Genomic DNA, 13,004 nt, shown 5'->3' with positions numbered 1-13,004 from the left:
ATTAATGAGTAAGATGAAAGTGAAATAAATAATGAGAAATATGTCAAAACTTCATTTGTCTGTAAAGGATGTGAGTAACTTTTTTGTTAACTCAGATAATAGTTTTCAAACACTGGAAGATTATTTCATCAATTTTCTTCTGCTATTCACAATGTAAAAAGAACTACATACACAATACACTCAAGTTAAATCTGCATTATTAACATTTTCCCTATCACTTTCTTACAACTAGACCAGGGATTAGCAAACTACAGCTCATGGGCTCCTGTTTTTGTAAAGCTCATTAACTCTTTGTTTTTTTCGCCCCATTTTTAAAGAGCCATAAGGAAGAAGGAGGAGGAGGGAGAGGAGGGGGAAGAAGTGGAAGAAAATAAAGAGGAAGTAAAGGAGGAGGAGAAAAAGGGGGAGGAAGAAGAGAAGCAACAGTAACAAAGCCTAAAATATTTACTATCTGGGTCTGTATAGAAAGTTTGCCAACTCTTGGCCTGTATAGTCAACAAAACAATAAATCACGCTTTGATTTTGTAGCATTGCTGATTTCTGTAGTGCAAATATGCCTTCTGTGGCTGATTTCAAGCTAACAATACGGTGCAGAGTTGAGAGGAGATGTACAGTCACGAACCCTTATAGTATTTCCACCACACAGAAATAATATACGTTAGATAATCTCAAGAGCATTGATAATCATAAGGTGTATTAAAATAATTAGGAAGTGATGAGTTTTGAGTATTTATTATCTTAAAACATAATTTTATTTTATTGTAAATTTATAGAATTTTATAATGACTGTTTTTTAACTGCCTCACAAAATTCATGAAATTTTAACAATTGCCTTTTGCAAAACAAAACAAGCTGGCCCCAACAAATCACAGTGTGATCACAGAAGCAGCTGGTTGCCCTTGATTTTAATGTTAATGCTACAATGACCCATGTACTCCTGTAAAGTAGGAAGGTCTAGCTGGTAAAACATGCTAAGAATATCCTTTAAGAGGATGTTCATTACAGCCTTGTTTATAATTGTGAATATTTAAAAAAATCTAAATATCCACTGGTAGAAGAAAAAATAAAATATTGTATAGTTGTATTATGGGATATTTATATTGTGGAATTCCTATTATGCCACAATGGTACTGCATTATCTAGCTCTATATGCATCCACATAGATAGATCTCAAAAATAAAATGTGTGAAAGGAAATTTCAGAAAAATATGTACAGATGATGCAATTTATGTTGATTAAAAAACAAAGAACACAACCTATATATTGTCTATAGATATATCAAGTATGGTAAAGGTATCAAAACATACAGGAGGAAGATGCCCCTAAAACTGAGATATTAGCTGCCTCTAAGGGGTAGGAAGAACAAGAAAAAAGTGGGCTGGAATGGTTAAGCAAAAAGAAGTTAAGGTTGATTCATTTATAATACTCTGTTCCTTTTTAAAAAATTAAGCAAGTAGAACAAAGGTACCTCAAAAGGGCCACAGAGTTGGGAATGTCTCCAGGCCCTACTTGTTGCTGCTGTGTACACCAAACCCAGGGCCCAGGTCAACATTCAAGGGAATGCCAGCAGTGTGAAGAAATGTGTCTGGGGCTGAGTCTCCTGGTTGCTTTGCTGCAATGGCAGCTGTTGCAAATCACTGACACAAGGTAATAGTGGTGGGCTAATTCTGGCCTATTTACACTCATGCCCACCATCCGTGTTCTAGGACTGTGGCCTGACACCAAGATGTGTGTGTCACCTCACAGATCCTTCTGACCACCAGCCCATTGGTGCCATCTCAATGTACCACCAGGATGCTTTTATTTCAGGGTATAATGATGCATTCCTGCCCCAGGAACTTGGCAAAGACCAACTCCAACCCATCTGGATGGATTTCAATGCTGTTGGGTGTCTGGGGAAAAGAATTTCAAATGCTTCCCTTCTAAATGTGCTTAAGCTCCAAATGCAAATTTACTCATCCTTTTCTCTAAAGCTCCAAGCTCCAACAAGAGTTTCTCTGAAAACAAATACTAAAATATTGAAAGGTTTCAGCTCTAGAGGAAGGGCTTCACTTGCACTTTCTCTTATTTGGTCCTCCTAGCCACTTAAGAAATGCATGTTCTTCATTAGCCCTATTTTACAGAGAGGGAGAAAGGAATACTGAGTGGTTAAATCACTTTCCCAAAGCCACACTCTCAATAAGTGGCAGAGTCAAGACTCAAATTCAGAAGTGCTAATGTCCAATGTGAGTTGTCTCACATGTCTTTTCAGTGCTGTTTCTCTGCTCCTTCATTTTCTGCCTCTGAACCTTTTCTTAGTTGCATTGTTAAACCTCTGAGTCATTTCCGGTGTCCCAACTCCAGTTTGGGGGAAAGTCTTTTCAATTTTTATATTATTATAAAATAGTGATTATACACAAAAGAATATATGTAAAACATATGTAAGTTACAAACCATAAAAGTAAAGCTAGAACATTACCAAAACCCATGTACTCCAGTCCAATCCTATCCCCCACCTTCCCTCCACTCCCTAAAGTAGCCATTATGAGTTTTAGACTGATCATTCACTCTACAAAAAAATATTTTCTGCATGTGTTCCTAAACAATACATTGTTTCATTTTGTCTTTTTTATGAACTTTATATAAATGTATACCTGATGTCATCTTTTGTGACTTTTTTCACCATATTATTGCTTCAACAGGTAGGTGGGTGTTTGACAAAGACTGATTGGTCTGATAATATCAAATATCAGTGAGGATTTGGAGCAACCTGAACTGTTAGTAGTAGTGTAAATTATTATAAGCACTTTGGAAAACAATTGGACACTATTTTATAAGGTTGAACAAATGCATGTACTACTTCCCAGCAATTCCTCTCTAAGCCAATTCCTCTCTCTCCTGCACACTTGCACCAGAAGACACATGCAAGAATGTTCATAGTAGCATTGCTCATAACAGTAAATACTGGAGGCGAAGTATTTTTGATCTTGGGGATTATTCATACACTCTATTTCTGAACTAGGCAACATATTATTTGCTGTCGGAAAAGACATGAAAAAGTGGTTTTATCTGTGTCATTAATAGTAAAGCAATCTGGATTAGTTCTAGGCTAAAGTATGGCTTTTGTGATTGCATCACATATTTAGGTTTAACATTTTTTAAATGCTAATTTCTAACTCTTAGAAGTCAATGGGGTTGATGTCATCATAATTTCATAGCAAGGTCTCTGCATTCATTTGTCATAGGTTGGAGCGGGTGGGAGAGGTGATGGCAGAGGCAGATTGAGGGGAAATGCAGAGCTTATAGGTTTCAGAGCCCTGATCACCACCCTCTCCCAACCCCACCCCATCTCCATCTACTGAGCATCAAAGTTTATCTCCTGTGCAGAGAACCATGTTTGTTGAGTCTGAGAAACGATTAGATTAAATTTTTGGCACTTATTACCTATTTAGAAGTATAGAAGTTTTGAATTCCTGCTCAACTTTGAAGGTTCTCTTCCTTGGAAGAAGAACTGAGAGAAATTTGAGGTTTGACCTTCCCCCACAAATGATTATTTTGTAAAGAAGAATAATTCTTTTCAGATTCTTTAAAATGAGCCACATAAGCCCAGAATTCCAAAATCAGCTGTTTCTTTGGAGTGCCTACTCTGTGGTTAAAATGCAACACAGAGATACATACATGTGCAAACGTATCAAGTGTTAGAGTAGAAAAGATCTTCCAACTTGCAAAACAAACTACAAAGCTCGCTCCCACCCTTCCCCAATCCCAGCTTGCCCCAGCACACACAGCAAGATGTTCCTGCAGTCAATCCTGTAATTCCACCAAAAAAGTTAACTCTGTTAAGTGAGGTTAAGTGACCTGCCCATGATCTTCGGGTGACTATCAGGGTAGGGACCAGGACCCAGTCCTGAGGAAAATCTTTATTCCTAGTCAGGATGTTTCCTGCTTTTCCAGCAGCTTTCATATAAAGTTATCTGAAAAGGAAATGCTTTGTTTTTATTTGCTGTTTTGTCTCCACTGTTTCTCAGAATGCTTTGAGAGCCCTTCTTGATTTGACTTCTTGTGTGACATTGTTTGCATTTTCATCAAATGAAGAGGGGGGGGACTGACAGCTCACCAGATAACCCCACCATGCTGTATACAAGGAGAATACCAATTACCACCCTTAATACCAGTTTGATCTTCACTTGTCAATAGCTACCTTCCTGATAACACTTCCTGCAGATTCTATAGGCAGCTGGCTGGGCTCCAAGTTCCACAGAGTAGACACGGGAAGCTTTTCACAAACTTGGGCCCCTCCACCTCTAGCCCTCTCTGTCCCCTTCCAAGCATAGCCAGAGATTGTAGCAGTCTTTTAGGCACTAACTGCAGAGAGGCACTTGGGGGGGCTCCATAAAAAAATGGCAAGAGAATGCTTCTGCTCACACTCTAAGGACTTCAGCTTTTTGCAAATAAATGAGAAATTCTCATTGTCCTAGAGAAGAAGTTACCTACCTTCTAACTCATCACACGTGTGTGTATACACACGCACCCACAAACACACACAGAGAGACTGCACCTAAAAAGTTCTTCAAGATGTTAGTATGTTTACTCAGGTTTGAGAAACACTGCATTACAACAGTCTCTATGGTTAAGAGGGAGAGACAATATTTCCCAAAAGGCAAGGCTACACTATCATGGGAAAGGGAGGGAGAGGAAACTAGTACCTTAGAGAACTGAAAAATTCAGAGGGATGCTTTGAAGCCAAGGCAAATTGGTAATTTACCTCTCACTTAACCAATATGAATATTCTTTGTATTCTGATACACTACGGTAAAGAAGTATGTGAACAGCCCATTCCAAGAGGGATATATGCATCACACGTAGGGTAAAATAAAGGAAAAGAGAAGCCTGCTATCCCTAGTTCTTCAGAAGAGAAATTCTCCCAACACCCCACCAGGCTGGCTATAGCACAAACATGCCTGGATGGCCCTAGAGACAAGCTGAGAAGCCTGTCCCGGGGGCTGCCCTGGGCTGTATCTCAGCACACATCCTGCATCACTCATTGCCTCAGATCCAGCAGCGTCATTTTCTCCTCCATGCTCCCAATGTGCTAGTGAATTAAGCAGAAACAAAAGGGATTCAAAGCCGGTCCTCTGTGTGGATGAAAAAGGCTCAGGAATAGATATCAAAATCAAAATGCAGAGATAGAAATATGATGTTCTTAGGCTGTAGATGAATACATTTGCAACTGTCTGCAGAAACATTTCTTCCAGGAACCTTCAAGAAAAATTCACTGGATGAGACTTGAGCAGGAAGCCTTGTTACCACAGAATGGGTGTCTACATTATTCCTGGCAAGATCTGTGTGGATATGTAGATTCATTCTAAAAGGAGGAATGGTTCCCACAGCTCTGGACTTAAAAGCCATCTTGATAAACTCTTTGGAGCCAGGGATTCCCAAATCTTTCCTTCTCAGTGCTTCAATTCCCACATTTGGAAAAAGGTGAAAATGGCTTCCTCACAGAGGTTTTATGACTAAATAATATACCATAAGTGACAATGCTCCCCAAAAGGGGCCATGTAAATGGATCATTCATGAGCTAGAGCAGGAGTTTGGAGCTCTGACTTAGAGACATCTCAGTCAACCATGAGTAGGCAGTCCCCTCCAACAAGCAGCCAGGTAACAGGAGGGTTAAGTCTGCTTTTACAGAATGTGCAGTAAGTGCCTCACATCATGCTGGGCATCTTTTACCTCCTACCTCATTTAGTTGTTGCAAAACTCCTGCAGGAATACTTGTTACTATCCCTACTTAACAGGGAGGAAACAGATGAGGAAACTGAGGCTCAGATTGGAGAAGGCTTGTCAGGTGAAGGTAGCTGGTAGTGACTGCTCTTGCTGTGAGAGGCTACAGATATTAGGTGCTCACTTTCAACCTCTCTCCCAGCTAAAGCGTTTCTGTGTACCCTAATTCTGGTCCATAAGACCTAAGGGGAATCTGTTGGGATTCTATGAAGGTTTTACTCCCTAATAAAAGGTATGCAGGAGGAATCATCTTACTTTTCCTCATTACATATCCTCATCTCTTCATGTGACCTCTGGAATTGCTGCAGCCATCCCATGGCCATGATGGCTCACATCACCAGTTCACCAAGTGGGTAGAAAATGCCTGTGGGCCAGCTAAGATGCCGTAGCCTTGAACCATGGAACTAACCAACAGCAACAGCCAGCCCCCGGGTATCTCCTCATGTTAAAAAAAAATACCTTTGTCATTCCTTGGTATTTGCCCAAAGAAGTTGAAAACTTAAGTCCACATGAAAACTTGCACACAGATGTTTATAGCAGATTTATTCGTAATTGCCCAAACTTGGAAGCAACCAAGATGTCCCTTAGTTGGTGAATGGATACATAAACTGTTGTACATTCAGACAATGTAATATTATTCAGTGCTAAAAAGAAATGAGCTATCAAGCCATGAAAAGACATGGAGGAAACTTAAATGCATGTTACTAAGTGAAAGAAGCCAATCTGAAAAGGCTGCATATCCTATGATTCCAATTATATGACATATTGGAAACGGCAAAACTATGAAGACAGTGAAATATCAGTGGCAAGAGGTGGAGATAGGGGGGAGGGATGAATAAATGGAGTATAGAGGATGTTTAGGAGAGTGAAAGTATTCTGTATGACACTATAAAGGTGGATACATGTCATTATGCAATGGTCCAAACCCATAGAATATACAACACTGAGTGTGAACCCTAATGTAAACTATGGACTTTGGGTGATAATGATGTCTCAATGTAGGTTCATCAATATAACAAATGTACTCCTCTGGTGGGGGATGTTGATAATGGGGGGTGCTGAGCATGTGGGCACTCTGGAGAAGAACCCTTCCTTGTCTTCTAGTTTCTGGTAGTTGCTGGTGATTCTTGGCATATTTTTTTGGTTGTACCTGCATCACTCCAATATCTTCTTCTGGTTTCACATGGCCGTCTTTCCTCCATGTGTCTATATATTCACAAGGCTCTCTTATACGGACATGGATTTAGGGCCCCCTCTAATCCAGTGTGAACTCATCTTAACTAATTACATTGGCAAAGACCCTATTTTCAAAGAAGGTCACATTCTGAGAGTCCAGGTAGATATCAATTTTGGGGGAATCATATTCAACCCAGTATGGTTTAGTCTTTTGTGGTAGGGTTGGGGGTTGGTAGGACTCCAGGGCTGGAATGAGACTTCAATTGCTGGATTATCTGTCTGAATAAGTGGTCACCGATACAATGGATCATGGATACAAAACTATTCCAGACTCATCCCATAATTCAGGATGTTAGCTCTCTCAAATGGGATACAATGATCTCATTTTCCAAGAATAAAACTGAAAAATGAAAAAAAAGAAAGAAAATAGCCAAGTAAATATTAGCTGAAACAAAACTAGAGAAAAGGTGGAAGAAGTGAACCCATATTGAAAGTCCACTATGTGTCAGATTCTTTGCATGGTATATCTGTGATCTGTCTGGGGCAAGAGCAATGCCAACTCTGCTATATGTACTAAGTGAGGAGATTAGTCAGTAATGGAAAGCATAAGACAGGTGCCTGCTTGAATTCTGGTTCAAGAAAAGGACATAGCAGACATTAATGGAGTAGCTTCAATAGGACAAAGGCTAATAAGCAGGCAATAGTGCATTTAATATATATAGATTCTTTCCCAAGGAATCTTTTCCAGACTAACCTGGACCAAACCTTGCCTGTGACTCCTACTACCTTTGTATAAATTCCTCAGTCACTCTGTGCCTCAGTTTACTAATCTGGAAGTCCCTAAAATTGGACAAACAACAGTACGCACCTCAAAGGGTTCTTATAAGGATTAAGTTAGTTAATATTTGTAAAATACTCAGAATAGCATCTAGTACATATTTTTGTCAGATAAAATAGTGTTGTGGGGAGGATATTGCCCAACTCCCGGTCGGCAAGGATGTCCGAGGCCTCAGGCTGTGTGTCCAGAGGTATTCTGAGAGGATTCCATGGGAGAGACCCGGGATATGGATGAAGTGTTCTTGGTCATATGGCTGACAGGGTCTTGGTGCTCCGGCCAGGTTTCAGGCATGAGCCTCTGAGGTGGGAGAGCCGAGTTCAGGACATTGGTCCACCAGAGACCTCCTGGCCCCACATAATAACAATCAGCGAGAGCTCTCCTAGAGATCTCTGTCTCAATGCTAACACCTAGCTCCACTTAACAACCAGCAAGTTCCAGTGCTGGACACCCCATGCCAAACAACTAGCAAGACAGGAATACAATACGACCCATTAGCAAAGAGGCTGCCTAAAATCATACTAAGTTCACAGACACCCCAAAACACACCACCGGATGTGGTACTGCCACCAGAAAGACAAGATCCAGTCTCATCCACCAGAACACAGGCACCAGTCCCCTCAATGAGGAAGCCTACACAACCCAGGGAAACAACCTTACCCACTGGGGGCAGACACCAAAAACAACGGGAACTATGAACCTGCAGCCAGTGAATAGGAGACCCCAAAGTAAGTTAAGTAAACTAAGAAGACAGAGAAACATGCAGCAGATGAAGGAGCAAGGTAAAAACCCACCGGACCAAACAAATGAAGAGGAAACAGGCAGTCTACCTGAAAAAGAATTCAGAGTAATGATAGTAAAGATGATCCAGAATCTTGGAAATAGAATGGAGAAAATACAAGAAACGTTTAACAAGGGCCTAGAAGAACTAAAGAGCAAACAAACAATGATGAACAACACAATAAATGATATTAAAAATTCTCTAGAAGGAATCAATAGCAGAATAACTGAGGCAGAAGAATGGATAAGTGACCTGGAAGATAAAACAGTGGAAATAATGACTGCAGAGCAGAATAAAGAAAAAAGAATGAAAAGAACTGAGGACAGTCTCAGAGACCTCTGGGACAACATTAAATGCACCAACATTCGAATAATAGGGGTCCCCGAAGAAGAAGAGAAAAAGAAAGGGACTGAGAAAATATTTGAAGGGATTATAGCTGAAAACTTCCCTAATATGGGAAAGGAAATAGTCAATCAAGTCCAGGAAGCAGAGAGAGTCCCATACAGCACAAATCCAAGGAGAAACACGCCAACACACATATTAATCAAACTATCAAAAATTAAATAGAAGGAAAAAACATTAAAAGCAGCAAGGGAAAAATAACAAATAACACACAGGGAATCCCTGTGAGGTTAACAACTGATCGTTCAGCAGAAACTCTGCAAGCCAGAAGGGAGCGGCAGGACATATTTAAAGTGATGAAGGCGAAAAACCTACAACCAATATTACTCTACCCAGCAAGGATCTCTTTCAAATTTGATGGAGAAATTAAAACATTTACAGACAAGGAAAAGCTAAGAGAATTCAGCACCAACAAACCAGCTTTACAACAAATGCTAAAGGAACTTCTCTAGGCAGGAAACACAAGAGAAGGAAAAGACCTACAATAACAAACCCAAAACAATTAAGAAAATGGTAATAGAAACATACATATTGATAATTACCTTAAATGTAAATGGATTAAATGCTCCCACCAAAAGACATAGACTGGCTGAATGGATACAAAAACAAGACCCATATATATGCTGCCTACAAGAGATCTACTTCAGACTTAGGGACACATACAGACTGAAAGTGAGGGGATGGAAAAAGATATTCCGTGCAAATGGAAATCAAAAGAAAGCTGGAGTAGCAATTCTCATATCAGACAAAATAGACTTTAAAACAAACACTATTGCAAGAGACAAAGAAGGACACTACATAATGATCAAGGGATCAATCCAAGAAGAAGATATAACAATTGTAAATATGTATGCACCCAACATAGGAGAATCTCAATCCATAAGGCAAGGGGAAATAAAAGGGGATATTGACAGTAACGCAATCATAGTAGGGGACTTTAACATCCCACTTTCACCAATGGACAGATCATCCAAAATGATAAAAAATAAGGAAACACAAGCTTTAAATGATACATTAAACAAGATGGACTTAATTGATATTTATAGGCATTCCATCCAAAAACAACAGAATACACATTCTTCTCAAGTGCTCATGGAACATTCTCCAGGATAGATCATGTCTTGCATCACAAATCAAGCCTTGGTAAATTTAAGAAAACTGAAATTGTATCAAGTATCTTTTCCGACCACAGCGCTATGAGACTAGATATCAATTACAGGAAAAAATCTGTAAAAAATACAAACACATGGAGGCTAAACAATACACTATTTAATAACCAGGAGATCACTGAAGAAATCAAAGAGGAAATCAAAAAATACCTAGAAACAAATGACAAGGAAAACACTATGACCCAAAACACTATACACCACAACAGCAAAAGCAGTTCTAAGAGGAAAGTTTATAGCAATACAATCCTACCTTAAGAAACATCTCAAGTAAGCAACCTAACCTTATACCTAAAGCAATTAGAGAAAGAAAAACAAACAAAAAAAACCCAGAGTTAGCAGAAGGAAAGAACTCATAAAGATCAGATCAGAATTAAATGAAAAAGAAATGAAGGAAATGATAGCAAAGATCAATAAAACTAAAAGCTGGTTCTTTGAGAAGATAAACAAAATTGATACACCATTAGCCAGACTCATCAAGAAAAAAAGGGAGAACACTCAAATCAATAGAATTAGAAATGAAAAAGGACACGTAACAACAGACACTGCAGAAATACAAAGGATCATGAGAGATTATTACAAGCGACTATATGCCACTAAAATGGACAAGCTGGAAGAAATGGACAAATTCTTAGAACTGCACAACCTTCTGAGATGGAACCAGGAAGAAATAGAAAATATGAACGGACCAATCACAAGCACTGCAATTGAAGCTGTGCTTAAACATCTTCCAACAAACAGAAGCCCAGGACCAGATGGCTTCATAGGCGAATTCTATCAAACATTTAGAGAAGAGCTAACACCTATCCTTCTCGAACTCTTCCAAAATATAGCAGAGGGAGGAACACTCCCAAACTCATTCTACGAGGCCACCATCACCCTGATACCAAAACCAGACAAAGATGTCACAAAGAAAGAAATCTACAGGCTAATATCACTGATGAACATAGATGCAAAAATCCTCAACAAAGTACTAGCAAACAGAATCCAACAGCACATTAAAAGGATCATATACCATGATCAAGTGGGGTGTATCCCAGGAATGCAAGCATTCTTCAGTATATGCAAATCAATCAATGTGATACACCATATTAACAAATTAAAGGAGAAAAACCATATGATCATCTCAATAGATGCAGAGAAAGGTTTTGACAAAATTCAACACCCATTTATGATAAAAACCCTCCAGAAAGTAGGCGTAGAGGGAACTTTCCTCAACATAATAAAGGCCATATATGGCAAACCCACAGCCAACATCGTCTTCAATGGTGAAAAACTGAAACCATTTCCACTAGGATCAGGGACAAGACAAGGTTGTCTACTCTCACCACTATTATTCAACATAATTTTGGAAGTTTTAGCCATAGCAATCAGAGAAGAAAAAGTAATAAAAGGAATCCAAATTGGAAAAGAAGAAGTAAAGATGTCACTGTTTTCAGATGACATGATACTATACGTAGAGAATCCTAAAGATGCTACTAGAAAACTACTAGAGCTACGCAATGAATTTGGTAAAGTAGCAGGATACAAAATTAATACACAGAAATCTCTTGCATTCCTACACACTAATGATGAAAAATCTGAAAGTGAAATTAAGAGAACACTCCCATTTACCATTTCAACAAAAAGAATAAAATATCTAGGAATAAACCTATCTAAGGAGACAAAAGACTTGCATGCAGAAAACTATAACACACTGCTGAAAGAAATTAAAGATGATACAAATAGATGGAGAGATATACCATGTTCTTGGTTTGCAAGAATCAACATGGTAAGAATGACTATACTACCCAAAGCAATCTACAGATTCAGTGCAATCCCTATCAAACTACCAATGGCATTTTTCATAGAACTAGAAAAAAAAATTCACAATTTGTATGGAAACACAAAAGACCCTGAATAGCCAAAGCAATCTTGAGAAAGAAAAACGGAGCTGGCGGAATCAGGCTCCCAGACTTCAGACTATAGTACAAAGCTACATAATCGAGACAGTATGATACTGGCACAAAAACAGAAATATAGATCAATGGAACAGGATAGAAAGCCCAGAGATAAACCCATGCACCTTAGGTCAACTAGTCTATGAAGAAGGAGGCAAGGATATACAATGGAGAAAAGACATTCTCTTCTAAGTGGTGCTGGGAAAACTGGACATCTACATGTAAAAGAATGAAATTAGAACAATCCCTAACACCATACACAAAAATAAACTCAAAATGGATTAAAGACCTAAATGTAAGGCCAGACACTATCAAACTCTTAGAGGGAAACATAGGCAGAACACTCTATGACATAAATCACAGCAAGATCCTTTTTGACCCACCTCCTAGAGAAATGGAAATAAAACAAAAATAAATAAATGGGGGCTTCCCTGGTGGTGCAGTGGTTGAGAGTCCACCTGCCAATGCAGGGGACACGGGTTTGTGCCCTGGTCCGGGAAGATCCCACATGCCGCGGAGCAGCTGGGCCCGTGAGCCATGGCCGCTGAGCCTGCGCGTCCACAGCCTGTGCTCCGCAACGGGAGAGGCCACAACAGTGAGAGGCCCGCGTACCGCAAAAAATAATAATAATAAATTAATTACTTAATAAATGGGACCTAAGGAGACTTAAAAGCTTTTGCACAGCAAAGGAAACTGTAAACAAAACAAAAAGGCAACCCTCAGAATGGGAGAATATACTTGCAAATGAAGCAACTGACAAAGGATTTATCTGCAAAATTTACAAGCAGCTCATACAGCTCAATATAAAAAAAACCAAACAACCCAATCCAAAAATGGGCAGAAGACCTAAATAGACATTTCGCCAAAGAAGACATACAGATTGCCAACAAACACATGAAAGAATGCTCAACCTCATTAATCATTAGAGAAATGCAAATCAA

Source organism: Phocoena sinus, chromosome 3, assembly GCF_008692025.1.
Source record: "Phocoena sinus isolate mPhoSin1 chromosome 3, mPhoSin1.pri, whole genome shotgun sequence".
NCBI classification, from domain to species: domain Eukaryota; kingdom Metazoa; phylum Chordata; class Mammalia; order Artiodactyla; family Phocoenidae; genus Phocoena; species Phocoena sinus.
The sequence above is the reverse complement of the archived record's forward strand: the minus strand, read 5'-3'. Positions refer to the sequence as shown.